The sequence below is a fragment of the Cherax quadricarinatus genome, chromosome 18 (assembly GCF_038502225.1).
Source record: "Cherax quadricarinatus isolate ZL_2023a chromosome 18, ASM3850222v1, whole genome shotgun sequence".
NCBI lineage: Eukaryota > Metazoa > Arthropoda > Malacostraca > Decapoda > Parastacidae > Cherax > Cherax quadricarinatus.
This window is the reverse complement of record NC_091309.1, coordinates 22,938,171-22,965,016: the sequence shown is the minus strand read 5'-3', so window position 1 is coordinate 22,965,016 and position 26,846 is coordinate 22,938,171. Positions and strand designations below refer to the sequence as shown.

The window sequence follows — 26,846 nt, the reverse complement described above, 5'->3', positions numbered from 1 at the left end:
AGAAATTGAAGGAAAACAGGGAAAGAGACGGGAGGGGAGGGGGGGGAAAGAGGTGGAACGTGGGTGCCAACAGTTGTAAGGATGCACATTATTATTATTATTATCAAAGAAAGCATTAAACCGACAGTTAGGATGCACAGGTAGAGGGGGTTGTTCCCTACCCAGAGTACTGCTCTTATTTTATGGAGTGGGAGAGGTCAAACTGAGATATCTGAGATATAATTCTTAAGAATAATTGCAACTCTTCTACAACGAAATCTTTAGTAACTCCTGTAGCTAGTCAACCCATATGTTGGAACAGTTGCAACAGTTCGGTATCTTGATTGCCGAAACGTTTCGCCTATACAGTAATAATAACAATAATGGAAATAAATGGTATAAAATACCGACACAATGGAAATATAAACACTTAAGCAGTATAATGTGATCCTTTATTGACAACGTTTCGCCTACATAGTGGGCTTTATCAAGTGACTTGATAAAGCCCACTTTGAAGGCGAAACGTTGTCAATAAAGGATCATATTATACTGCTTAAGTGTTTATATTTCCAATAATAACAATAATATTTATTTATGCAAGTACATGATATTACTTAGTCTTAATCAACTTGAAAATAATTTTAATAAAATGGCAGCACAGCTTTATTACATATGGTTCTTGTTTCACTACCATCTTTTTTTTTTATTGTATTCAAACAAATCTGAATCAGTGGATGGAGAAAATTATATTCTGTTGCTACTAGCACAACTTTTACTACTGTCTCACAGGAGATGTAAAGTTCAAGAACTTCTCATGGGTCACGGAACCAATTTCCATACAATGATAGTTTAAAACAAATTTCCTTAACTCCTCAAGTACGTGAAAAAAAAATATTGCCTCAAACGTAATACACTTACGAGGGTGGGGGTCGTAGTGTAAGTGAATATAGATGGGGGTGGTGCTAGTGGGTCAGATTATTATTATAATAAAAAAGAAGCGCTAAGCCACAAAGGCTATACAGCCTAGTGGGTCAGAGCTGACGGAATCGTGGTACACCGACACCATTAACAATGTACTGCCACAATCCTGCTATACACAATATATAATTACCAACCTTAACAGTTTCCAGCCCTTCAACAAATCAATGCTGTCGCCGTGATTATATTACACATTTCAACTCACCATTTTTACTTTCAGTATTCAAAAGATAAAAATTATCTATGTATAATATCGGAGCGCAAGTAAGCATCTCTCAGTGTTATACAAGTAATAATACCTACTTTGGAGGGATTAAAATATTCTTCACTGGTAGTGAACAGGCGAAATGCAACTTTAATGACCCTCCTGGAGTCCACTGGTTTTAAATTTAACAAATCAACCAACATGAAGCAGCAGAAAGCGGCGCAAGCACAGTGGTTCATCCACTACACAAGCACAGTGGTTCATCCACTACACAAGCACAGTGGTTCATCCACTACACAAGCACAGTGGTTCATCCACTACACAAGCACAGTGGTTCATCCACTGCACAAGCACAGTGGTTCATCCACTGGTTCATCCACTACACAAGCACAGTGGTTCATCCACTACACAAGCACAGTGGTTCAGTGGTTCGTCCACTACACAAGCACAGTGGTTCATCCACTACACAAGCACAGTGGTTCATCCACTACACAAGCACAGTGGTTCATCCACTACACAAGCACAGTGGTTCATCCACTACACAAGCACAGTGGTTCATCCACTACACAAGCACAGTGGTTCATCCACTGGTTCATCCACTACACAAGCACAGTGGTTCATCCACTACACAAGCACAGTGGTTCATCCACTACACAAGCACAGTGGTTCATCCACTACACAAGCACAGTGGTTCATCCACTACACAAGCACAGTGGTTCATCCACTGCACAAGCACAGTGGTTCATCCACTACACAAGCACAGTGGTTCATCCACTACACAAGCACAGTGGTTCATCCACTGCACAAGCACAGTGGTTCATCCACTACACAAGCACAGTGGTTCATCCACTACACAAGCACAGTGGTTCATCCACTACACAAGCACAGTGGTTCATCCACTACACAAGCACAGTGGTTCATCCACTACACAAGCACAGTGGTTCATCCACTACACAAGCACAGTGGTTCATCCACTACACAAGAACAGTGGTTCATCCACTGCACAAGCACAGTGGTTCGTCCACTACACATGCACAGTGGTTCGTCCACTACACAAGCACAGTGGTTCATCCACTGCACAAGCACAGTGGTTCGTCCACTACACAAGAACAGTGGTTCATCCACTGCACAAGCACAGTGGTTCGTCCACTACACATGCACAGTGGTTCGTCCACTACACAAGCACAGTGGTTCATCCACTGCACAAGCACAGTGGTTCGTCCACTACACAAGCACAGTGGTTCATCCACTACACAAGCACAGTGGTTCGTCCACTACACAAGCACAGTGGTTCATCCACTACACAAGACAAGCACAGTGGTTCATCCACTACACAAGCACAGTGGTTCGTCCACTACACAAGACAAGCACAGTGGTTCATCCACTACACAAGCACAGTGGTTCGTCCACTACACAAGACAAGCACAGTGGTTCATCCACTACACAAGCACAGTGGTTCGTCCACTACACAAGACAAGCACAGTGGTTCGTCCACTACACAAGCACAGTGGTTCGTCCACTACACAAGACAAGCACAGTGGTTCAACCGCTACACAAACACAGTGGTTCATCCACTACACAAGCACAGTGGTTCATCCACTACACAAGCACAGTGGTTCATCCACTACACAAGCACAGTGGTTCGTCCACTACACAAGCACAGTGGTTCGTCCACTACACAAGTACAGTGGTTCGTCCACTACACAAGCACAGTGGTTCGTCCAATACACAAGCACAGTGGTTCGTCCACTACACAAGCACAGTGGTTCGTCCACTACACAAGCACAGTGGTTCGTCCACTACACAAGCAAGTTGTTCATCCACTACACAAGCACAGTGGTTCATCCACAAGCACAGTGGTTCGTCCACTACACAAGCACAGTGGTTCATCCACTACACAAGCACAGTGGTTCGTCCACTACACAAGCACAGTAGTTCGTCCACTACTCAAGCACAGTGGTTCGTCCACTACACAAGACAAGCACAGTGGTTCATCCACTACACAAGCACAGTGGTTCGTCCACTACACAAGCACAGTGATTCGTCCACTACACAAGCACAGTGGTTCGTCCACTACACAAGCACAGTGGTTCGTCCACTACACAAGCACAGTGGTTCATCCACTACACAAGCACAGTGGTTCACCCACTACACAAGCACAGTGGTTCGTCCATTATCTCAGTAGTAGTAACCAGTTACCAGTAACCAGTGTACCAGTAGATGACTCACTACCAACCGTCTCTGCGTGAATCACTGGCTGTATTCATATTGTTGCTGACCTAGCAGGATTTCAAGCGCCCCCTCGCCCATGGGCACTCCTCAGTCAGTCTGGTCAAGGGGCAGAGAGAGGCAGGTTCGGCTGTGGCGCCCTTCCACATACTTCAGTTACAATATACGTACTTCCAGCCTACGTGAGTATTTTTACCCAATCCACGTGTTCGAACCCCACATGATAAATGGTGGCAGCGGTGGGATCGATGAAGAGCTTCTTTAGCAAGTCTGAAAAGACTTTCCTCTGAAGGAGGACCTTCAACTAGAGCACCAGCACGAGAACGAATGGCCACAAACCATGCTTCAAGACTATGTACATGGCCATTGAATAAAGGTAACGCATCAAGGGAATCACGAGTATAACTATAGTATCTCGGTGTCTGGGTCGGTCTGTCATACGAAAGTGAGCAAGGAGGCAAGGTTACGGCTGTTTGGGCGCACCCCACATTATCCGTAATTATACGTACTTCCAGCCTACGTGAGTATTACTTTACCCTATCCACGTGTTCGAATCCCACATGATAATTACACAAGCACAGTGGTTCGTCCACTACACAAGCACAGTGGTTCATCCACTACACAAGCACAGTGGTTCGTCCACTACACAAGCACAGTGGTTCATCCACTACACAAGCACAGTGGTTCATCCACTACACAAGCACAGTGGTTCATCCACAGTGGTTCATCCACTACAAGCACAGTGGTTCGTCCACTACACAAGCACAGTGGTTCATCCACTACACAAGCACAGTGGTTCATCCACTACACAAGCACAGTGGTTCGTCCACTACACAAGCACAGTGGTTCATCCACTACACAAGCACAGTGGTTCATCCACTACACAAGACAAGCACAGTGGTTCATCCACTACACAAGCACAGTGGTTCATCCACTACACAAGACAAGCACAGTGGTTCATCCACTACACAAGACAAGCACAGTGGTTCGTCCACTACTCAAGCACAGTGGTTCGTCCACTACACAAGACAAGCACAGTGGTTCATCCACTACACAAGCACAGTGGTTCGTCCACTACACAAGCACAGTGGTTCATCCACTACACAAGCACAGTGGTTCGTCCACTACACAAGCACAGTGGTTCATCCACTACACAAGCACAGTGGTTCGTCCACTACACAAGCACAGTGGTTCGTCCACTACACAAGCACAGTGGTTCGTCCACTACACAAGCACAGTGGTTCGTCCACTACACAAACACAGTGGTTCATCCACTACACAAGCACAGTGGTTCATCCACTACACAAGCACAGTGGTTCGTCTATTACACAAGGACAGTGGTTCGTCCACTACACAAGCACAGTGGTTCGTCCACTACACAAGCACAGTGGTTCATCCACTACACAAGCACAGTGGTTCATCCACTACACAAGCATAGTGGTTCGTCCACTACACAAGCACAGTGGTTCGTCCACTACACAAGCACAGTGGTTCGTCCACTACACAAGCACAGTGGTTCGTCCACTACACAAGCACAGTGGTTCGTCCACTACACAAGACAAGCACAGTGGTTCATCCACTACACAAGACAAGCACAGTGGTTCATCCACTACACAAGACAAGCACAGTGGTTCGTCCACTACTCAAGCACAGTGGTTCGTCCACTACACAAGCACAGTGTTTCGTCCACTACACAAGACAAGCACAGTGGTTCGTCCACTACTCAAGCACAGTGGTTCGTCCACTACACAAGACAAGCACAGTGGTTCATCCACTACACAAGCACAGTGGTTCGTCCACTACACAAGCACAGTGGTTCATCCACTACACAAGCACAGTGGTTCATCCACTACACAAGCACAGTGGTTCATCCACTACACAGGCACAGTGGTTCATCCACTACACAAGCACAGTGGTTCATCCACTACACAAGCACAGTGGTTCATCCACTGCAGAAGCACAGTGGTTCATCCACTACACAAACACAGTGGTTCATCCACTACACAAGCACAGTGGTTCATCCACTACACAAGCACAGTGGTTCGTCCACTACACAAGCACAGTGGTTCATCCACTACACAAGCACAGTGGTTCATCCACTACACAAGCACAGTGGTTCATCCACTACACAAGCACAGTGGTTCATCCACTACACAGGCACAGTGGTTCATCCACTACACAAGCACAGTGGTTCATCCACTACACAAGCACAGTGGTTCATCCACTGCACAAGCACAGTGGTTCATCCACTACACAAGCACAGTGGTTCATCCACTACACAAGCACAGTGGTTCGTCCACTACACAAGCACAGTGGTTCGTCCACTACACAAGCACAGTGGTTCGTCCACTACACAAGCACAGTGGTTCATCCACTACACAAGCACAATGGTTCGTCCACTACACAAGACAAGCACAGTGGTTCATCCACTACACAAGCAAATTGGTTCGTCCACTACACAAGACAAGCACAGTGGTTCATCCACTATACAAGCACAGTGGTTCATCCACTACACAAGCACAGTAGTTCATCCACTACACAAGCACAGTGGTTCGTCCACTACACAAGCACAGTGGTTCGTCCACTACACAAGACAAGCACAGTGGTTCATCCACTACACAAGACAAGCACAGTGGTTCGTCCACTACTCAAGCACAGTGGTTCGTCCACTACACAAGCACAGTGTTTCGTCCACTACACAAGACAAGCACAGTGGTTCGTCCACTACTCAAGCACAGTGGTTCGTCCACTACACAAGCACAGTGTTTCGTCCACTACACAAGACAAGCACAGTGGTTCGTCCACTACTCAAGCACAGTGGTTCGTCCACTACACAAGACAAGCACAGTGGTTCATCCACTACACAAGCACAGTGGTTCGTCCACTACACAAGCACAGTGGTTCATCCACTACACAAGCACAGTGGTTCATCCACTACACAAGCACAGTGGTTCATCCACTACACAGGCACAGTGGTTCATCCACTACACAAGCACAGTGGTTCATCCACTACACAAGCACAGTGGTTCATCCACTACACAAGCACAGTGGTTCGTCCACTACACAAGCACAGCGGTTCGTCCACTACACAAGCACAGTGGTTCGTCCACTACACAAGCACAGTGGTTCATCCACTACACAAGCACAGTGGTTCATCCACTACACAAGACAAGCACAGTGGTTCGTCCACTACTCAAGCACAGTGGTTCGTCCACTACACAAGCACAGTGTTTCGTCCACTACACAAGACAAGCACAGTGGTTCGTCCACTACTCAAGCACAGTGGTTCATCCACTACACAAGACAAGCACAGTGGTTCGTCCACTACACAAGCACAATGGTTCGTCCACTACACAAGACAAGCACAGTGGTTCATCCACTACACAAGCACAGTGGTTCATCCACTACACAGGCACAGTGGTTCATCCACTACACAAGCACAGTGGTTCATCCACTACACAAGCACAGAGGTTCATCCACTACACAAGCACAGTGGTTCGTCCACTACACAAGCACAGCGGTTCGTCCACTACACAAGCACAGTGGTTCGTCCACTACACAAGCACAGTGGTTCATCCACTACACAAGCACAGTGGTTCATCCACTACACAAGACAAGCACAGTGGTTCGTCCACTACTCAAGCACAGTGGTTCGTTCACTACACAAGCACAGTGTTTCGTCCACTACACAAGACAAGCACAGTAGTTCGTCCACTACTCAAGCACAGTGGTTCATCCACTACACAAGACAAGCACAGTGGTTCGTCCACTACACAAGCACAATGGTTCGTCCACTACACAAGACAAGCACAGTGGTTCATCCACTACACAAGCACATTGGTTCGTCCACTACACAAGACAAGCACAGTGGTTCATCCACTATACAAGCACAGTGGTTCATCCACTACACAAGCACAGTGGTTCATCCACTACACAAGCACAGTGGTTCATCCACTACACAAGCACAGGGGTTCGTCCACTACACAAGACAAGCACAGTGGTTCATCAACTACACAAGCACAGTAGTTCACCCACTACACAAGAGGACAAGCACAGTGGTTCATCAACTACACAAGCACAGTGGTTCACCCACTACACAAGAGGACAAGCACAATGGTTCATCCACTACACAAGCACAGTGGTTCGTACACTACACAATAGGACAAACACAGTGGTTCATCCACTACACAAGCACAGTGGTTCACCCACTACACAAGAGGACAAGCACAGTGGTTCATCCACTACACAAGCACAGTGGTTCACCCACTACACAAGAGGACAAACACAGTGGTTCATCCACTACACTGCAACAAGTGTTGCAGGAGGCAGTAGTGACGGGGAAAGGTGAAAGTAAGGGGGGAGGGGAGGAATGGCACAGTAGCAATTACCTACTGAGCCCTGCAGGTCACCAGTTCCTATCTCGCAACACTGTCGCTCCCCACCCATACAGAGATATTATTATACTAATATATATATATATATATATATATATATATATATATATATATATATATATATATATATATATATATATATATATATATATATATATATATATATATAAATATATATATATATTATATATATCGCATGAGAGAGATAGAGATAGAGAGAGAAATTAATGCTACTAGTCACAGGATAATGATACATCGTTCAACCTTAACTGACGCGATTCACAGACACCCTTACTACGACACGTGGCTGACGAGTCATTCATGCAAAGAACCGAGATACACATCACCTTTCACTAAACTATCTGACTTGTGTGTGTCAGTAATTGATAATATAAATATCTCACTTCATATCATCCACTGCAAATATTATTTAAAATTTTCCAATGTGGTTAAATTATTTTGATATTACAGATGAGCTAAAGACTTGTTCTATAAGCAACTGTTTAACCCATCTTCTGCGATGAGGAATACTTCGGATATACCTTGGACGAATTAGGAGTTTCCTCTGCTCCCAGAACCCAGTCCTGAGCAAGGCTTGTCTGGTTCTTGCCTGGTATCAACCAGGCTGTTGCTACTGGAAGTGGAATGATACCGACAAGTTGTTGGTTAAAGACACATATGCACTAATTAAAATATTTATTAAGGAAAAATATCGCCACAGGCAGATTCTTCAGGACTGCAGAAGCCATTTGTGGCGAAATGTTTCCTAGCAATGGGCTAGTAACCCCTTCTCCTGTAGACATTTACTAAAAAAGAGAAGAAAAAAAAATTTATAAAACTGGGATGCTTGAATGTGCGTGGATGTAGTGCGGATGACAAGAAACAGATGATTGCTGATGTTATGAATGAAAAGAAGTTGTATGTCCTGGCCCTAAGCGAAACAAAGCTGAAGGGGGTAGGGGAGTTTCGGTGGGGGGAAATAAATGGGATTAAATCTTGAGTATCTTAGAGAGGGTGTGGTAGGTAAGTTTGGGGTACCAGGTGTAAATGATAATGGGAGCCCTTTGATTGAACTTTGTATAGAAAGGGGTTTAGTTATAGGTAATACATATTTTAAGAAAAAGAGGATAAATAAGTATACAAGATATGATGTAGGGCGAAATGACAGTAGTTTGTTGGATTATGTATTGGTAGATAAAAGACTGTTGAGTAGACTTCAGGATGTACATGTTTATAGAGGGGCCACAGATATATCAGATCACTTTCTAGTTGTAGCTACACTGAGAGTAAAAGGTAGATGGGATACAAGGAGAATAGAAGCATCAGGGAAGAGAGAGGTGAAGGTTTATAAACTAAAAGAGGAGGCAGTTAGGGAAAGATATAAACAGCTATTGGAGGATAGATGGGCTAATGAGAGCATAGGAAATGGGGTCGAAGAGGTATGGGGTAGGTTTAAAAATGTAGTGTTAGAGTGTTCAGCAGAAGTTTGTGGTTACAGGAAAGTGGGTGCGGGAGGGAAGAGGAGCGATTGGTGGAATGATGATGTAGAGAGAGTAGTAAGGGAGAAAAAGTTAGCATATGAGAAGTTTTTACAAAGTAGAAGTGATGCAAGGAGGGAAGAGTATATGGAGAAAAAGAGAGAGGTTAAGAGCGTGGTGAAGTAATGTAAAAAGAGAGCAAATGAGAGAGTGGGTGAGATGTTATCAACAAATTTTGTTGAAAATAAGAAAAAGTTTTGGAGTGAGATTAACAAGTTAAGGAAGCCTAGAGAACAAATGGATTTATCAGTTAAAAATAGGAGAGGAGAGTTATTAAATGGCGAGTTAGAGGTATTGGGAAGATGGAGAGAATATTTTGAGGAATTGTTAAATGTTGATGAAGATAGGGAAGCTGTGATTTCGTGTATAGGGCAAGGAGGAATAACATCTTGTAGGAGTGAGGAAGAGCCAGTTGTGAGTGTGGGGGAAGTTCGTGAGGCAGTAGGTAAAATGAAAGGGGGTAAGGCAGCCGGGATTGATGGGATAAAGATAGAAATGTTAAAAGCAGGTGGGGATATGGTTTTGGAGTGGTTGATGCAATTATTTAATAAATGAATGGAAGAGGGTAAGGTACCTAGGGATTGGCAGAGAGCATGCATAGTTCCTTTGTATAAAGGCAAAGGGGACAAAAGAGAGTGAAAAAATTATAGGGGGATAAGTCTGTTGAGTATACCTGGTAAAGTGTATGGTAGAGTTATTATTGAAAGAATTAAGAGTAAGGCGGAGAATAGGATAGCAGATGAACAAGGAGGCTTTAGGAAAGGTAGGGGGTGTGTGGACCAGGTGTTTACAGTGAAACATATAAGTGAACAGTATTTAGATAAGGCTAAAGGGATTTTTGTGGCATTTATGGATTTGGAAAAGGCGTATGACAGGGTGGATAGGGGGGCAATGTGGCAGATGTTGCAGGTGTATGGTGTAGGAGGTGGTTACTGAAAGCATTGAAGAGTTTTTTACGAGGATAGTGAGGCTCAAGTTAGAGTATGTAGGAAAGAGGGAAATTATTTCCCAGTAAAAAAAAAACCTTAGACAAGGATGTGTGATGTCACCGTGGTTGTTTAATATATTTATAGATGGGGTTGTAAGAGAAGTAAATGCGAGGGTCTTGGCAAGAGGCGTGGAGTTAAAAGATAAAGAATCACACAAAATGGGAGTTGTCACAGTTGCTCTTTGCTGATGACACTGTGCTCTTGGGAGATTCTGAAGAGAAGTTGCAGAGATTGGTGGATGAATTTGGTAGGGTGTGCAAAAGAAGAAAATTAAAAGTGAATACAAGAAAGAGTAAGGTAATGAGGATAACAAAAAGATTAGGTGATGAAAGATTGGATATCAGATTGGAGGGAGAGAGTATGGAGGAGGTGAATGTATTCAGATATTTGGGAGTGGACGTGTCAGCGGATGGGTCTATGAAAGATGAGGTGAATCATAGAATTGATGAGGGGAAAAGGGTGAGTGGTGCACTTAGGAGTCTGTGGAGGCAAAGAACTTTGTCCTTGGAGGCAAAGAGGGGAATGTATGAGAGTATAGTTTTACCAACGCTCTTATATGGGTGTGAAGCATGGGTGATGAATGTTGCAACGAGGAGAAGTCTGGAGGCAGTGGAGATGTCATGTCTGAGGGCAATGTGTGGTGTGAATATAATGCAGAGAATTCGTAGTTTGGAAGTTAGGAGGAGGTGCGGGATTACCAAAACTGTTGTCCAGAGGGCTGAGGAAGGGTTGTTGAGGTGGTTCGGACATGTAGAGAGAATGGAGCGAAACAGAGTGACTTCAAGAGTGTATCAGTCTGTAGTGGAAGGAAGGCGGGGTAGGGGTCGGCCTAGGAAAGGTTGGAGGGAGGGGGTAAAGGAGGTTTTGTGTGCGAGGGGCTTGGACTTCCAGCAGGCATGCGTGAGCGTGTTTGCTAGGAGTGAATGGAGACAAATGGTTTTTAATACTTGACGTGCTGTTGGAGTGTGAGCAAATTAACATTTATGAAGGGATTCAGGGAAACCGTCAGGCCGGACTTGAGTCCTGGAGATGGGAAGTACAGTGCCTGCACTCTGAAGAAGGGGTGTTAATGTTGCAGTTTAAAAACTGTAGTGTAAAGCACCCTTCTGGCAAGACAGTGATGGAGTGAATGATTGTGAAAGTTTTTCTTTTTTGGGCCACCCTGCCTTGGTGGGAATCGGCCAGTGTGTTAATAAAAAAAATAATATATATTAGTGTTGGGGGAAGGGGGAAGACTTCTATCTACAAGATGTTGGGGTTGGCGGCCCGCTGACCCTGGTAGTGACAATGGATAATGGTCCAATAAAAGCCAGCCCTACTAATGACGTCAGGTGTTGATGTAAATATTAGGCGAGCAGATGAGAGGACACGCTCATTGCCCACCATTGCTGGCCTGGCTTGCTTACTCAGTCAAGGTCGGCTGGTTGGCCCAGCTCTGTGATGCAGCTCAGCCTCCCTCTCTCAAAACGCAACTGGGGGTAAAAAATAGGTATTGACTGAAGGTCGTATACACCCAGAAGTGTGTATGTGGCTCTGAAAGTTTACTTTAGCCTTTATTTTAAGTTTTAGGCATTCGTGATTGGTGTGACATGCACTCTAATGAGCCTCCTGTAGATGATGCGCTTTAAACCCAATAAACCACCAACCAATCACACAAGACTAGTCAACGCAGCGGTTACTAGTTCCTTAGTACACTATACTCTGACTATTAGTAAATTATTATTAGTCATGGGAAAGCGCTAAACTTTTAGAGGTCATAGAGTGAGGAAATAGGAGGCAATGAAGTCCGATCCAAGGAAGAGAACAGGTCCAATTCCTTGGGTTAAGATCAATACCAACAAGTTTATGAATAAGATACATGTATAATACCTGGGTATCGTTCTGAGAGATGCATCGCTTAAAAAAAAAAAAAAAAAAAAACCATACCACGGGCGGGGATAGAACCCGCAATCAGTCATAAACTCCAGGCTGGCTCAGTGGTTAGCGCGTCGGTCTGGAGTTTTATGACTCTGATCGCGGGTTCTATCCCCGCCCGTGGTATGGTTTGTTTGCAATCGTGTGATTACGATTTGGTGAGTCAAGATGCATCGCTCCCTAGGGGCTTTATCAGTCATTAGATTGATGAGGTCCCCGGGAAGCACACGTGTTTTATTCATTGAGCGACTTATGGGGCACGTAAGTACTCCTGTCTTCTAACAATACGTTCATTTTCCCACTATCATCTACTATATCCATAATTACTATCGCATTTGCTTTGTCTGTTTCGTAAGGTGAAGTCTAGGATCTTTCCTTAATTCATGGTATAACTTAACAAATCTTGGAGGACAATAGTATTGTAGAGGTCTGAGCCATGGCTCAGTAATTATGGACAAAGATAGATTATAGTGGAAAAATGATGTTATTAGAAGACGGGGGGAACTTATGTGCCTCTTAAGGCTGTAATATCAAAATTTCCATTATGAGTTAAGAACCTACAAGAGCTTCAAAGGTTTCGTTCCAACAAAGTCCTCACTCGGGAATTACCATCTCTCAGGAAGCCCTATTCCCCCCTCCCCCCAAACAGAGGAGATGGAATTTATGAAGTTACCGTCATAGAGGGAGTCAAAAGCAAAGTTAACATTAAATCAAATATCTATTAACACAGAAGCACACATTTTAAATTCATCGTCACACGAACTCCGCGAAAACCAGCCTGAATAACACGAACACAACACCTTCACTAGTGCTAAACAACACAAATTAAATGCAGGTGAACCTGAGATGGTGAACGGGTTGAATCCAAGATCTAAATCTCTAGATCAAGAGCCTTTCCCTAGCTTCAAGTCACCCCCTTGGAAGATTGTCGCCAAGTACAATATGTTACCCACCTCCGGAGCTGGGTCACCTCTACCAGATGGTGGGGATTCCCAAGCAATCCAAGGTCGAGAACCCCGGCAGTTTCTTTAGTTTAAATGACGAGGATACTTTTATCTCAAAAAATTTGCAGCGTTGTATGACCTAACGCGCTTAATGTATTTTCTTGGAATGCATATATATATATAATATATATAACTTATAAGGGAGACGGGGGGATCAATTCTCCAGTAAACGTAAGCCTTAGACAGGGATGTGTGATGGTTTAGAAAGACACGTAAGCAAACACTATGACATATTTATTAGAAAACGTTTCGGTCCTGGGACCTTGATCACTTCTAACATACAGAGGTAGAAAGGCATTATATATATAGGCGGAGAGTGAGGCCTATATATATAATGCCTTTCTACCTCTGTATGTTAGAAGTGATCAAGGTCCCAGGACCGAAACGTTTTCTAATAAATATGTCATAGTGTTTGCTTACGTGTCTTTCTAAACCAACTTGTCGGTATTTATTACCAAGGTTTATACCAGGGATGTGTGATGCCACCATGGCTGTTTAACATGCTAACAGATGGTGTTATGAAAGGAGTGAATGCTAGAATGTAGAGAAGATAACGAATCTGACAGTGAGTAGTTACAGTTGCTTTTGGTTGATGGCACCGTTCTTTTTCGGAGATTCTGTAGAAAAGTTGCGAAGGATGATAGAATTTGAGACGCTATGTAAATGACGGAAACTAAAAGTGAACTTGGTATAGAGCAAGGTGATGATAGTAAAATATAAAGACAATGAAAGATGGTATATCACATTGGAGTGTAGTATTGTAGTAGTAAATGTGTTCAGATATTTGAAAGTGAACTTGGTGAATGTGTATATGAATGACGTGGTGAATTATATAACTAACGAGGTGAAAACACGTCGATGGTGTACTGAGGCATCTGTGAAGACTAAGGACTACCAATGGAGGCAAAAAACGAGAATGCACTAATGCACAGTACAGCTGAGATGGATTTGAAAGCAGTGTGGCGTGAACATTACACAGAGAATTAAGAGTTTGGAGACCAGAATAATAATTCAGAGGGCGGAGTACAGGTTGTTGAGGTGGTTCCGACATTTAGAGACTAAGGAGCAAAACAACATGACTAAGAGGTTGTATCATTTATGGATTCGGGGAAACCGGTTAGCCGGACTTGAATCCTAGAGTTGAGAACTGCAGTGCCTGCACCCTGGAGAAGGGGGTGGGGATGTTGCAGTTCGGAGGGCCATCTGAACTATGATATCAGCATGCTTCTGTCAAACCAGCAATTGAATGAGTGGCGGTGAATGTTTGTAATGTGTATTGGTTCCGGTGATCATCGCCCACTTTGGACTAGCCTCGGATCAAACCTGACATAGGCAACACAGCTGATGAGGAATAGTTTTGAAAGAACTTACATCCCCTTTCGAAGACAGCAGGCAGTTTGGAGTCTGTGGGGTTATTATTATAATAAAAAAGAAGAGTGGGGGGTAATTCCCATTATATGTGAAAGTTGTTGAAACGCCTCGGGGAAGGGGGGGTTTCTTTGAGTATACTTACTGCACTTTCGTCAATCACTGGTTCCCTACTGCACCGATCTGTGGTCGCCAATTATAACCCTGTGATCCCCTATATATCACTGTGATTTAGAGTACACCACAATGACCAATGGTACACGACTGTCGCCACCAGTACCCCAATGACCATCAGTGTACTACTGTCTCCATCTGTACCACCAGTACACCACAATAGTTTACTGGTGGCCACCACAATTCAACTTCAGGTAAATTAACACACTAATGAATATTTTTACACTCTTAATATCAGCTGTCTGGTGACGTAGCTTTAACTAACAGCATTTCAGGACAAGAACAACTAATGGTGAACACGCTAATCTGAATTTAACATTTTAAGAAAAATTTCAGCAATGTTAGACATGGGATTTCCCGAGTCATTGGAAAAACATGACTATAGGATCATTTTCAATAGCTCTTATGTTAAAATATGCGGTAAACCTGCACATCTTCAACTGCGAGCATGAACGGTCAGGGATTTGCATCCCTGGCAGCCTATACTCCACCTGTTGCTGACCAGACTACTAGAAACAGCTGATTGCTCCTCCCACATATAACATAGTTTACATTAAGCCTTATTGTCTTTATGTAAGACCAAAGCAGCATGACACACTTCACAGGGCACAATATTTCTCACTATATGAGTGTTTCAGCGAGCACTGTCAGTTGACTTACACAAGCCCCGCACCACAGCACAACCACGCACACCACCCACCCTCAAAACAACACCATGGTCGCCGCCGCCGCCGCTGCATGCAACCACGTCCGAATCCTTGCTACCAACTAAACATTAATGATCACTCATTCATTTTCTACTTAATGTGTAGTCACAGAGACTGTGCATATAAATATCCATTTGAAATGTTACAATGTTCGATAAAAAGCATAATAAACATGAAGAGCACCAGAAAATTGACTTTACCAAGGATCTTGTGGCGCTAGGCAGCCTGCGCAATGCAGGCGAACTCAGTGTATTGTAATCAATGCTCTCAAGTGGCGAAGGTATGTATCTTTTCGCGGATTTTATCATTCGCGAACTCATGAAGTTATTGTTTCTCTTGACTATTTATTTGTAGAATGAGCACACAAATGTTGTCAAATTCAAGTAATGTAGTAAAGAACGACAATGAGTGCTTTAATATGGAAAAAGAGAGATCACATCGACGGGAGCTGAGCGGGTGGGAACGGGTGGGTGTAGAGCAAAACAGCTGTCATGTTCCCGGTGGTTTTGTTGGGCCATTGTCCATACACCAATTAGCGCTCATCTTTACATTCTTGTTCACCGTAATATTACCCTGGTGATGAAATCCGTACACGTGAAAGTGGATCAAGGTAGTAGTAATACACTGGGTAAAACCGTTTTAAAGTTGACGGTGAAATGGGAGAACACTTCATTATTGATAAACTTCTTGAGACTGCCAATCATGAATTTAGCAACTGCTAATCAAGAAACAGTGATTTTTGGGTAGTTGTTAAACAGTCGGTACAACTAATACAATATTTCTATTACGTACCTCCGTTCAAATCAACCAATGATGCGTGTCACTCTTGAGCAATTTGCTATGAGCAGTATTACCCACGCAATATCCATTTCCTATACTTTTAACATACATCAAACTGATGAAATGTTCTTATGTAAAAATAATTTTTAGGCATCTTTTTCAGACAGTGGGGCAAGGAGAAGGAAACTATGGATAATAAGAGTTTGTTACACTTTACAGATCATTATGAGAGACTATACTCGGATCACTTACTGTATAGACTAAGCAACCTCCAGCTTTCCTAAGATATCTCAGTACGAGTATTTTAACTAGAATTAAAAAAGACCCCACTTGTATTTTAACCACTTGCAATATCCACTTACTGGACTACCACTTAAGTGCAACCAAGTCTTATTCAAGGGGAATGACTTTTCACCACCGCTGGGTAAACTCACTTGAATACTTAAATAATTAAGAGATATAACCATTTACTATAGTCTGAACGATTTTTGAAGTCAGGGGGAATAGCCAGTCAGCCACCAACACTAAATCTGGTGCCCACCTGTAGCCATCAGCAGACACTGGCGAGCTCAACCCTCGTTCTCTAACATCACATACCATAAAAATCTGTGAAAATGTTCAGACACCAAATTACTGGCATTATGCAGAAACATGAACTACACAACCCAAGTCAACATGGCTCTAGAGCACTGATTACCGCACCTATTCGACCATTAGAAAAAAATTACGAAGGCCAAGGAAGAAAAACAAAATGCTGATGTAACCTGTTAAGATTCTGCAATGGGATTTGGACCAATGTCACCATGGAGTAAGAGCCTATAAAATGAGGCCAAAATAAACATGGAAGTCGCCTCGTTAGAAGACACGAAAAAACTGCAAGCAGATATTAATGTTTTCCAGTAGACAATGGAAAATAAAATGACGCTCAATGGTGACAAATTTCAACTGTTCATTTAATAAAAATATGAAGAACTCAAAAGGAACACCGGATGTTGGGCCATCTCATAGAACAAAAGGAAAATGTAAAAGATTTGGGTATAATAATGTCAGATGACCTATCATTAAAAGAATACAATACGACAAAAGACGCAGAGGCCAGATAAATGACAGGGTAAATAATAATGTTGGCAGAATTACCGACAATATGTAAAGTAAAAGAACACAAGTGCAACTAATGTGACATTTTACTTTGCAGGGTAAATAATGAAAACTTTCAAAATAAGAGAAGCAATCCCAGTGGTGATACTATGCAAATCACTTGTGCTCTTCTGATTAGAATATTGTTCGGTGTCGAAAGTTCCATTCATTGCAGAAGAGATAAGAGTGAGAAAAGGTACTGAGGTCATTCACTTCCCACACAGAGCCAGTAAAGTATTGAAACTACTGGGAACGCCTCAAAGTACTTGCAATGTACTCTCTGGAGCGAAGCAAAGGAAGTTTCATGATAATACATACATGGAAGATATTTAAGGCCTAGTCTCAAATCTCCACACTACCCTAACAACGTACTAGAATGAGAGATATGGTAGGGGATATAAAACAGGACCAGTAAAAAAGCAAGGGCACCTTGAGCATAAGGAAAGTGCCGACATCCGTGGCCTAAGACTATTCAACCTGCTACCAGCAGATGTCAGAAGTATTGCCGGAACAAGCTTAAAATCTTCAAGATGAAATTGGACTGCTATTTCCCTCAAGCTGTGATAGCTAGAGGGCTGCTAACAGCAAAAATCTTTAAAACGCAATAAACCGAAAAGACTGGCCTCAAGCCGGACTGAGACGTTACAAAAATTCTCAAAATCGGTCACAGGTAAATTACGGGTGAAAAAAAAGGACACGAAACAAAACAAGGGAAAACTTTTATTGGGACAACGTTTCGGTCTGTTAATACTTTATCGTGACTACATAAAAGCTGAAACAGTAACGTTTTGCCACAGTGAAAAGCTCTGTTCCCAAAGGCATAGTACTTGCCCCATTTCTGTTCCTCGTTCTTATATCCGACACAGACACAGTAAATCTTTAGGTTATAAATGAAGTTTCAACTGCCCCGTTATGGAAGAATGGAGTAAAGACTGTAATGGAGTACTGGGCAAACTCAAATCATTCAACAGAACGAAAGCGTGAGACGGAAAATCTCACATTCAAAGATCACAACAATGTTGCTACCGCAACGAAAATGATAGGATGGGTAACTAGAGCTTGCAAAACATGACATGCTGAGCCAATGATGATACTCTTCAAGGAAGGCAAGAGTGTTGAGCTGGAAAATGTACAGATAACTTTCACTGCTTGTATACATTCAATCAAGCATCTGAACTACTGGGAACTTTTGAAGTCCCTTAAACTGCATTCCACATAATTTGCACGAAAAGAATCCTTGAGGGATTGGTCCCAAACCCGAACCCCAAAAATCACTCTGTATGACAAGAGATTTGGCAAATGGTACAAAACACTCCCAATTAAGTATGGGCCAACAGTAACAACCTGTTCTATCAGGCCTTGACCCTCCGGGAAGCCTGGTCTAGGATCAGGCCGCAGGGGCGTTGACACCCCCCCCCAGAAACATCCTTCTGGAAACGCGTACCTCTTCATTATTGTCGGCAGTAAGCCATTCAGATCTAATTTAAATATTAAATGAAGGCTGTAACATTGCATTATGTTGTCTGTTTAAAGATGAAAAAACTATCTGTGACACTGCCGCGACACCCTTGTTTCCACACAATATCCATGAGTGTGGCTCCCTCCCACTTGGATGGGTGCCCGTGGTAGTTGTTGCGGCTAAGTAATTACTGATACACTCTCACTAGCCTTGTTCAGAACATAAGTGGCTTGCGCCAGTACAGAAAGCTAATTCCCTCCAACCCAGGGCAAGGTCTCTCCCATACCTGTGACTGATTTCCAGAGTTCTACTCTGGCCTGAGGCCCCACTTCCCTGTTAACCGTCCAGTCAACTTTTGTTGTTAAGAGCGGTCATGAGGCCTACATACCCATCACAACCTAGCTAATCAAAACCCTCCTGCATCAATTTATGAAGCTGCATATAATATTTCTTGTATTTCAGAACTTTTCTCATCATTCGCAAACTCCCTTGTTTGTTTCTTCATTCGTTCGTCTGTTATCTTCGTCTCCACTCTGTACAGTGTACAACCCACACAACAAACTAGTCTCAACTACAAGTAAATTACTAGGAAAGACTCACCCATAAGATCATGTTTCTTTCCATGTTATATGCTTCTTATTAATTAAAGTTTGTATTTTTCATTGGAAGGATGAAGTGAGTCTTAACAAGTCAGACTTGTGTACCATTACTAATATGGAAATTTGTAGAGGTATTTACGGTACAGATTTTTTTATCTACATATTAGAGTCAACATCGACATTCGGTTTACATTCCTCTCATTCACTTAAAAATGTATTCATTCTGAAAATTTTCTGTCGAAATATGTTACACAATGCCCAGGATTTTACGTAAGGAATGTGTCGTAATAGAATAATGTCGCCGGCCACTATCATATTATGGAGATAATGCAGTGTTCCACTAAACCCTTCACTCCTAAGACTAGTCTTTTACATGCGCAAACAACTTAATAACAGTAGTGATTAACTCTCTCTCTCTCACACACACACACACACACACACACACACACACACACGAGACTGAACAGAGCACATAGTTATACTAGAATAGCCCTTGAATCAATGAGGGTAATGCCTGTATAGAGCAAGCAATTATAATAGTTCAATCATTTGGATATATGACTGCACGTAACAGCTATAACAATAGTCTTTCATTCAGGATATACCACTGTATACAACAGACAATTCTAACAGTGCTTCTATCACTTACGATATATTCCTGTCAGAAGGTAGTATTTTTAGTTTAGTTGGTGGCAAAGGATTTTCTGCCTGTAATATTATTCGAATCTTTGTCAACGATTCAATTCGTAAACGATCGTAACAAAATCTATGTTAATTTCTCGCTTACGGTTTGAGGGGATATCTCTCGATGTACGTTATTTAGGTTAAGTTCGGTTTAACCGTCCTGTATCAACAAAAATGAACTAATAATATACCACAACGCTAATAAATGAAGGCGGTAAAAAGAAGTTTTGACGAGCGAACAGAAAATTGGGACCCACCGAGCCCACAAGAATTAGCCAGGTGATCACTTGCCACAAGAATTAGTCAGGCGATCACTTGCCACAAGAATTAGTCAGGCGATCACTTGCCACAAGAATTAGTCAGGCGATCACTTGCCATGGGTTCTAACCCCACACATACCGTGGTTTGTTTGCAATCATGCTATTACGATTTTGTGAATCACTGTTTAAGACTCGTTGAACAGTCACCCATTTGGCTGCCCTAGCAACAGTGAAATGCTGGGCTGTAAAACCGCGTGTTAAGTAAAAGGACACAAGTGCAACTAATGTGACATTATTGTGGCATCGTTTCGCTCACCAGGAGCTTTATCAAGCCGTAACGGCTTGATAAAGCTCCCGGAGAGCGAAACTGGTGGCCTGGTGGTTAACGCTCTCGCTTCACACAGTGAGGGCCTGGGTTCGATTCCCAGCCAGAGTAGAAACATTGGACGTGTTTCTTTCCACCTGTTGTCTATGTTCCCCATCAGTAAAATGGGTACCTGGGTGTTAGTCGACTGGTGTGGGTCGCATCCTGGGACAGACCTAAGGAGGCCTGGTCACAGACCGGGCCGCGGGGGCGTTGACCCCCGTAACTCTCTCCAGATAAACTCCAGATAAACAATAAAATGTCACATTAGTTGCTCGTGTCCTTTTACCTAACATATTGTGGGTAATTCTAACAACATTAATATACATTACCCCTTCAAGGGGAAGGGTGTTGTTCCATGGAAACGCGTAACAAATGGGCGAAACGTTTTGTAATACTAAATTTGGGAGAAGCGTGTAATAAAGTTTTCAGCGAAACGTTGTCTAATAAAGACTTGAGTGGAGCGTGTAATAAAGACTTGGGGGCGAAAAGCTCTCCAATAGACGAGCAATACGTCTTCCAGTAAAGAACTGAACGAAACGTCGCTCTCTAAAAGATTCGGGCGAAATGTGTGACAAAATATGTGTTGTGCCGCAAGTGTCGAACTAGCCTACTTGGCGGCATTTTGGCTCCCACCTTCCCACCCTCCTTTCTCCCTCCCCTCCCCCTCCCCCTCTCCCTACTAGCATGGCGCTGGGTAGACTTAGCTAAGTTCCGCTAGCTTGGCAGTCTTCACAGCTGGCAGTAAACACGCTCAGCCTTCGTGACGTCTGGCTAACACTCTGCCTTGACTGACGTCATCCTTGATGCATTCAAGGTGGATGACGTTACATAAACGTATGGAGTCAAAGAAATAAGATAGATGAGCTAAGATTACTTGCAAGTGCAGGTAATACAGATATTACTGCTATAACGGAGACCTGGTTCAACCTGATAAATGCCTTCTGAATGCAACATACAGGGTTATAAACTATTCCATACTGATAGGGTCAACAGGAAGGGTGGTGGAGTGATGTATGTCAGAGATAATTTAAATTGTTGTCTTGGACATGATATAAGATTAAAAACATCGAACACAGAATCTCTTTCGCTACAGTTTCTCGAGGGTCGTGACAAATTAATTTTTGGTGTGATTTATAGGCCCCAAAATCTTGATAGAGAGTGCAGTAAGCTGTTATGGGACGAAATTCATGAGGCATGTAGATACGAAAATGTTGTGTTAATGGGAGATTTTAACTTTAGGCAAATTGATTGGAACAATATGACAGGAAATCTGGAGTCTAGTGACTTTCGTGATACGGTTCAGTATTGCTTTTTAGAACAGTTTGTGACAGAACCAACCAGAGGAAACAATCTGCTTGACTTGGTTCTTGCCAATAAAGAATCACTAATTAATAATCTTGAGGTTAATGATGAGCTTGGGGAAAGTGATCACAAATCACTTAGTTTCAATATATCATGGAATTACCCAGATAACTGCAATTATTGTTTCAGACAACGGAACAATGCTCTTCTCCAGACTGAGGGACTGACCACCTCAAACTTTAAGGGTGATGGACTGATTACATCGTCTTCAAGTCTCATATGTTTCTATCAACTTTTCTGTACTCGACTGAAGAAGCCTACTGTGTAGGCGAAACGTTTCGAAATAAAGATACCTAACTGCTGCATATGTGTCTTACCTAACAATTAAATCTCTGTCCCAGACTTTTGCTTGGCCAATTTCATGGGACTGAGAAATTACCTGGGTGGGCTAAATTGGGATGACCTGACTATGGCTCAGGTAGGTGATCTTGGTTGCCAGTATGACGTTTTTCAGAGCATAGTTCTAGCTACCCAGACAACTTTTGTTCCGAGTAGGGAAATTAGATCTAACAAAAATGATCCCAAATGGATGAACAATAGATTAAAACATCTCATTTTCAAAAGAGAGGCATATATAGGCGTACCAAAAGATGGGATGGGCAGTTAAGAAATCAGTATATTCAATTAAAGAGAGAAAAAAAAAGAATAAGAAAAGCAAAAAGGGATTATGAGGCCAAGGTTGCAAGGAATTCGAAGACTAACCCAAAAGGGTTCTTTCAGGTATACAGAAGTAAGATTAAGGACAAGATTGGCCCACTTAAGAGTAACTCAGGTCAGATCACTGGCAGTGATAAGGATGTGTGTGAAATTTTCAATACCTACTTCCTCTTAGTTTTTACCCAGGAAAATACTACCGAAATTCCTGAAATAATAGATTATGTAGAACAGGACAATAATAAACTATGCACGATTGGGGTAACTTAGTGACAGTCCTCAGACAAATAGAGAAATTAAAACCTAACAAATCCCCAGGCCCTGATGAACTGTTTGCAAGGGGTTAATTAAAGGAATGTAAAGAGGAACTCAGAAACCTTTGGCTAATATTTTCAACATATCACTACAAACTGGCATAGTGCCAGACACGTGGAAAATGGCAAATTTAATACCTGAAAGTTAAGACACATGTGCAACATCTGGATATCTTTATTGTAGACGTTTCGCCATCCAGTGGCTTTATCAATACAGATTCTAGGACATAATAGGAAGACAGTAGAACTATATACAAAAGATGAGGTAATCAGTCCCTCGGCCTTGGAGTTAGTGTTCACAGCATCGTGGTGGAGGAGAATCTGGAGCAAAGACAAGAAGACTGGCGGTTATATAGGCGTCAGTGGATAGGGACGGGCAGCAGGCGAGGGCAAAGTCACTGGTAGGCGGGATTCCCCAGTGGAAGTAGGTCCTTCCCAAATTTTATACCTTTCTTGCACAACTTGTCAGACACTGCAACATCATGGAATCTTGGTTCAGAGGACATCTACAAGACCTTCTTCACAGCTGCTGCAACTAACCCATCTCTTTGGGAAGGACCTACTTCCACTGGGGAATCCCGCCTACCAGTGACTTTGCCCTCGTCTGCTGCCCGTCCCTATCCACTGACGCCTATATAACCGCCAGCCTTCTTGTCTTTGCTCCAGATTCTCCTCCACCACGATGCTGTGAACACTAACTCCAAGGCCGAGGGACTGATTACCTCATCTTTTGTATATAGTTCTACTGTCTTCCTATTATGTCCTAGAATCTGTATTGATAAAGCCACTGGATGGCGAAACGTCTACAATAAAGATATCCAGATGTTGCACATGTGTCTTAACTTTCATATTGTCGGTATTTTATACCTTTCTTGCACAAATTTAATACCTATTTACAAAGCAGGTGACAGGTCCTTAGCTTCGAACTATAGACTAATAAGCCTTACCTCCATATTGAGAAAATTTATGGAATCAATAATTGCAGAGGCAATTCGTAACCATCTTGAAAGGCATAAATTGATTAATGAATCTCTACACGGTTTTACAAAGGAGCGTTCCTGCTTTACGAATTTACTAACTTTTTTCACTAAGGTATTTGAGGAGGCAGATCATAGTAATATCATATTGTGTATATGGACTTCAGTAAGGCTTTCGATAGAGTTCCACATCAGAGACTATTTGAGGAAACTTAAGGCACACGGAATAGGAGAATTTTTTTCCTGGGGAGAGGCATGGTTGACAAATAGGCAGCAGAGAGCTTGCATAAATGGGGAGAAATCAGAGTAGGGGCACGTCACAAGCGGTCAGTGTTGAGCCCCTTGTTCACAATTTACATAAACGACATAAATGAGGGAATAAATAGCAACATAAGCAAATTTGCTGATGACACCAAATTAGGCCGTCCAATTCATTCGAATGAGGACATCAAAGCACTCCAGGATAATTTGAATAGACTTATGCAGTGGTCGGAGAATGGCAGATGCAAAGTTCTAAACACTGGACAGGAAAATAACCATGTCACATATAAACTAAATAATGTAGATCTTAAAATTAGTGATTGCGAAAAGGATTTGGGAGTTTTATGCAACCAGGCTTGTTCCTGAGCTAAGGGGCAGGAGCTACCAGAGGGGCTAACAGAATTGGACCGAACGACATTGGAGGATAGTAGAACCAGGAAAATAACATAAAAAACTCAGGGGAAATGATAAAGCAGACAGGGATAGGTTATTTGAAAAAAAAAAATGGAACTTGAGGACAACGTTGGAAGTTAGTCACAGATGAGCCACAGGATAGTTAAGAAGTATTTCCTTAATCTCTAAGTGGTCGGAATGTGGAATGATCTTGGTGAGGAAATGGTGGAGGCAGGCTCCATACATAGTTTTAAGAACAGGTACGATAGGGCCCACGAGGCAAAGAGGGAGTGAAACTGAAGAGTGACTAGTTAAAAGGAGGGGGCCAGGATCTGAGGCTCGACCCCTGGGGATTAGAGTGGACGGTTACAAAGCATGGCTTGCTTCTGCAGTGTTTTAAAAATTGAGGTTGGAGAGTTGAAGGAGGAGGTCTTGCTTCTCCAGGAGGAGATTAGGAGGCTGAAGGTCCACCTCAATGGGTCTGGGAGAGAGTGTGAGGTGGCTGGAGTTGTGGGGAATGAGGCTTCTAGCAGTGAGGTGCAGTCTGTCTCTCGCTGTGAGGAGGCTGTAGTTGGGGAGGTAGCAACGGCTACCAGCAGTGAGGTGCAGCCCAGCACCTGCTACAAGTGGCGAGTGGTTCACAGTAATGGGAGGCACATCAGAGTAAGGAAAGTTAAGAGTGATGATCTGAAGGTAGGAAATCGCTTCTCTGTTCTTCAGGATGAATGTACTTCAGTGGCCAATGAAGGTAAAGGTACTACTGCCCCTGCTAATGGAGGTAAGCGCATTCTTGTGGTTGGTGACTCTCAGGTAAGATATATTGACCGTGCTTTTTGTAATAGGAATAAGAAGATGAGAGATAGAGTGTGCTTCCCTGGAGCTGGTGTTGGGGACATAGTCAAGAGGCTGGATAATATCATGTCAGGTAATGGGAACAAGCCCATTATCTGTCTCAGTGCTGGTGGAAATGATATTGAGAAGGGTAGGAGAGAAGAGCTGCTAGATAAGTACAGGTCAGCTATAGATTTCATTAAGTCTAAGGGAGGGATCCCAATCATATGTAGCATCTTGCCTAGAAGGGGAGTAGGAAATGAATGGTTGTCTAGGGCAATTGGTGTAAATTGCTGGCTAGACAGATACCGCAAGGAACTTGCAATCCCATTCATTGACAACTGGAACAACTTTTATGGCAAACATGATATGTATGCAAGGGATGGGGTACATCTCTCTGGGGCAGGGGTGGTAGCACTTGCAGACTCGATTGAGAAGGCCATTGGTGAAATGCCTATGATTTTAAACTGATAGAAGATAGAGGTATGGGTGTGTGTGGGAAACAAGCAGGTTGCAACACTAGGGTTGGAAACAAATGTATAAAAGGCATTCAGCATGAAGTTATAAATAAAGACAATATATCAGGTCAGCAAACAAAGGGGGACAGCAGAGGGCAGCAAGGGACTAGCTCCCTTAAGGTTTACTATACTAATAGCAGGAGTGTAAGAAATAAGATAGATGAGCTAAGATTAATTGCAAGTGCAGGAAACATAGATATTATTGCTATAACAGAGACCTGGCTCAATCTGAAAGATAGAGAGATGCCCTCTGAATGTCACATACAAGGCTATAAATTATTCCACAATGACAGGGTCAACAGGAAAGGTGGTGGAGTAGCGATGTATGTCAGAGACAATTTAAATTGTTGTGTTAGACAAGATATTAAATTAGAAGCGTCAGCCACTGAATCTGTTTGGTTACAGCTTCTCGAGGGCCGAGAAAAACTAATTTTGGGTGTGATTTACAGGGCCCCAAATCTTGATAGGGAGTGCAGTAAACTTCTATGGGACGAAATTCGTAAGGCATCTACATACGAAAATGTTGTGCTAATGGGAGATTTCAACTATAGACAGATTGACTGGAGCAATTTGACAGGAAATGTAGAGTCGGGTGACTTTCTTGATATGATCCAGGATTGTTTTTTAAAACAGTTTGTGACAGAGCCTACTAGAGGAAATAACCTCTTTGACTTGGTTCTTGCCAGTAGGGAAACACTAATTAATAATCTTGAGGTTAATGATGAGCTTGGGGAAAGTGATCACAAATCACTCAGTTTTAATATATCATGG

The 26,846-nt window shown here is 42.8% G+C and overlaps 1 protein-coding gene across 3 annotated transcripts in view; it reads right to left on the bottom strand.

Moving 5' to 3' along the window:
• Positions 1-15,474, bottom strand: part of LOC128689437 (tyrosine-protein phosphatase non-receptor type 11) — a 206,975-nt gene extending 191,501 nt beyond the window's left edge. For 2 of the 3 annotated variants that reach the window (XM_053777743.2, XM_053777742.2), the window contains exon 1: positions 15,433-15,474. The gene's annotated coding sequence lies outside the window, so the exon portion shown is untranslated. The remainder of the gene's footprint in view (positions 1-15,432) is intronic. The other variant, XM_070086332.1, reaches the window with a different exon arrangement.
• Between the last annotated feature and the right edge of the window lie 11,372 nt (positions 15,475-26,846).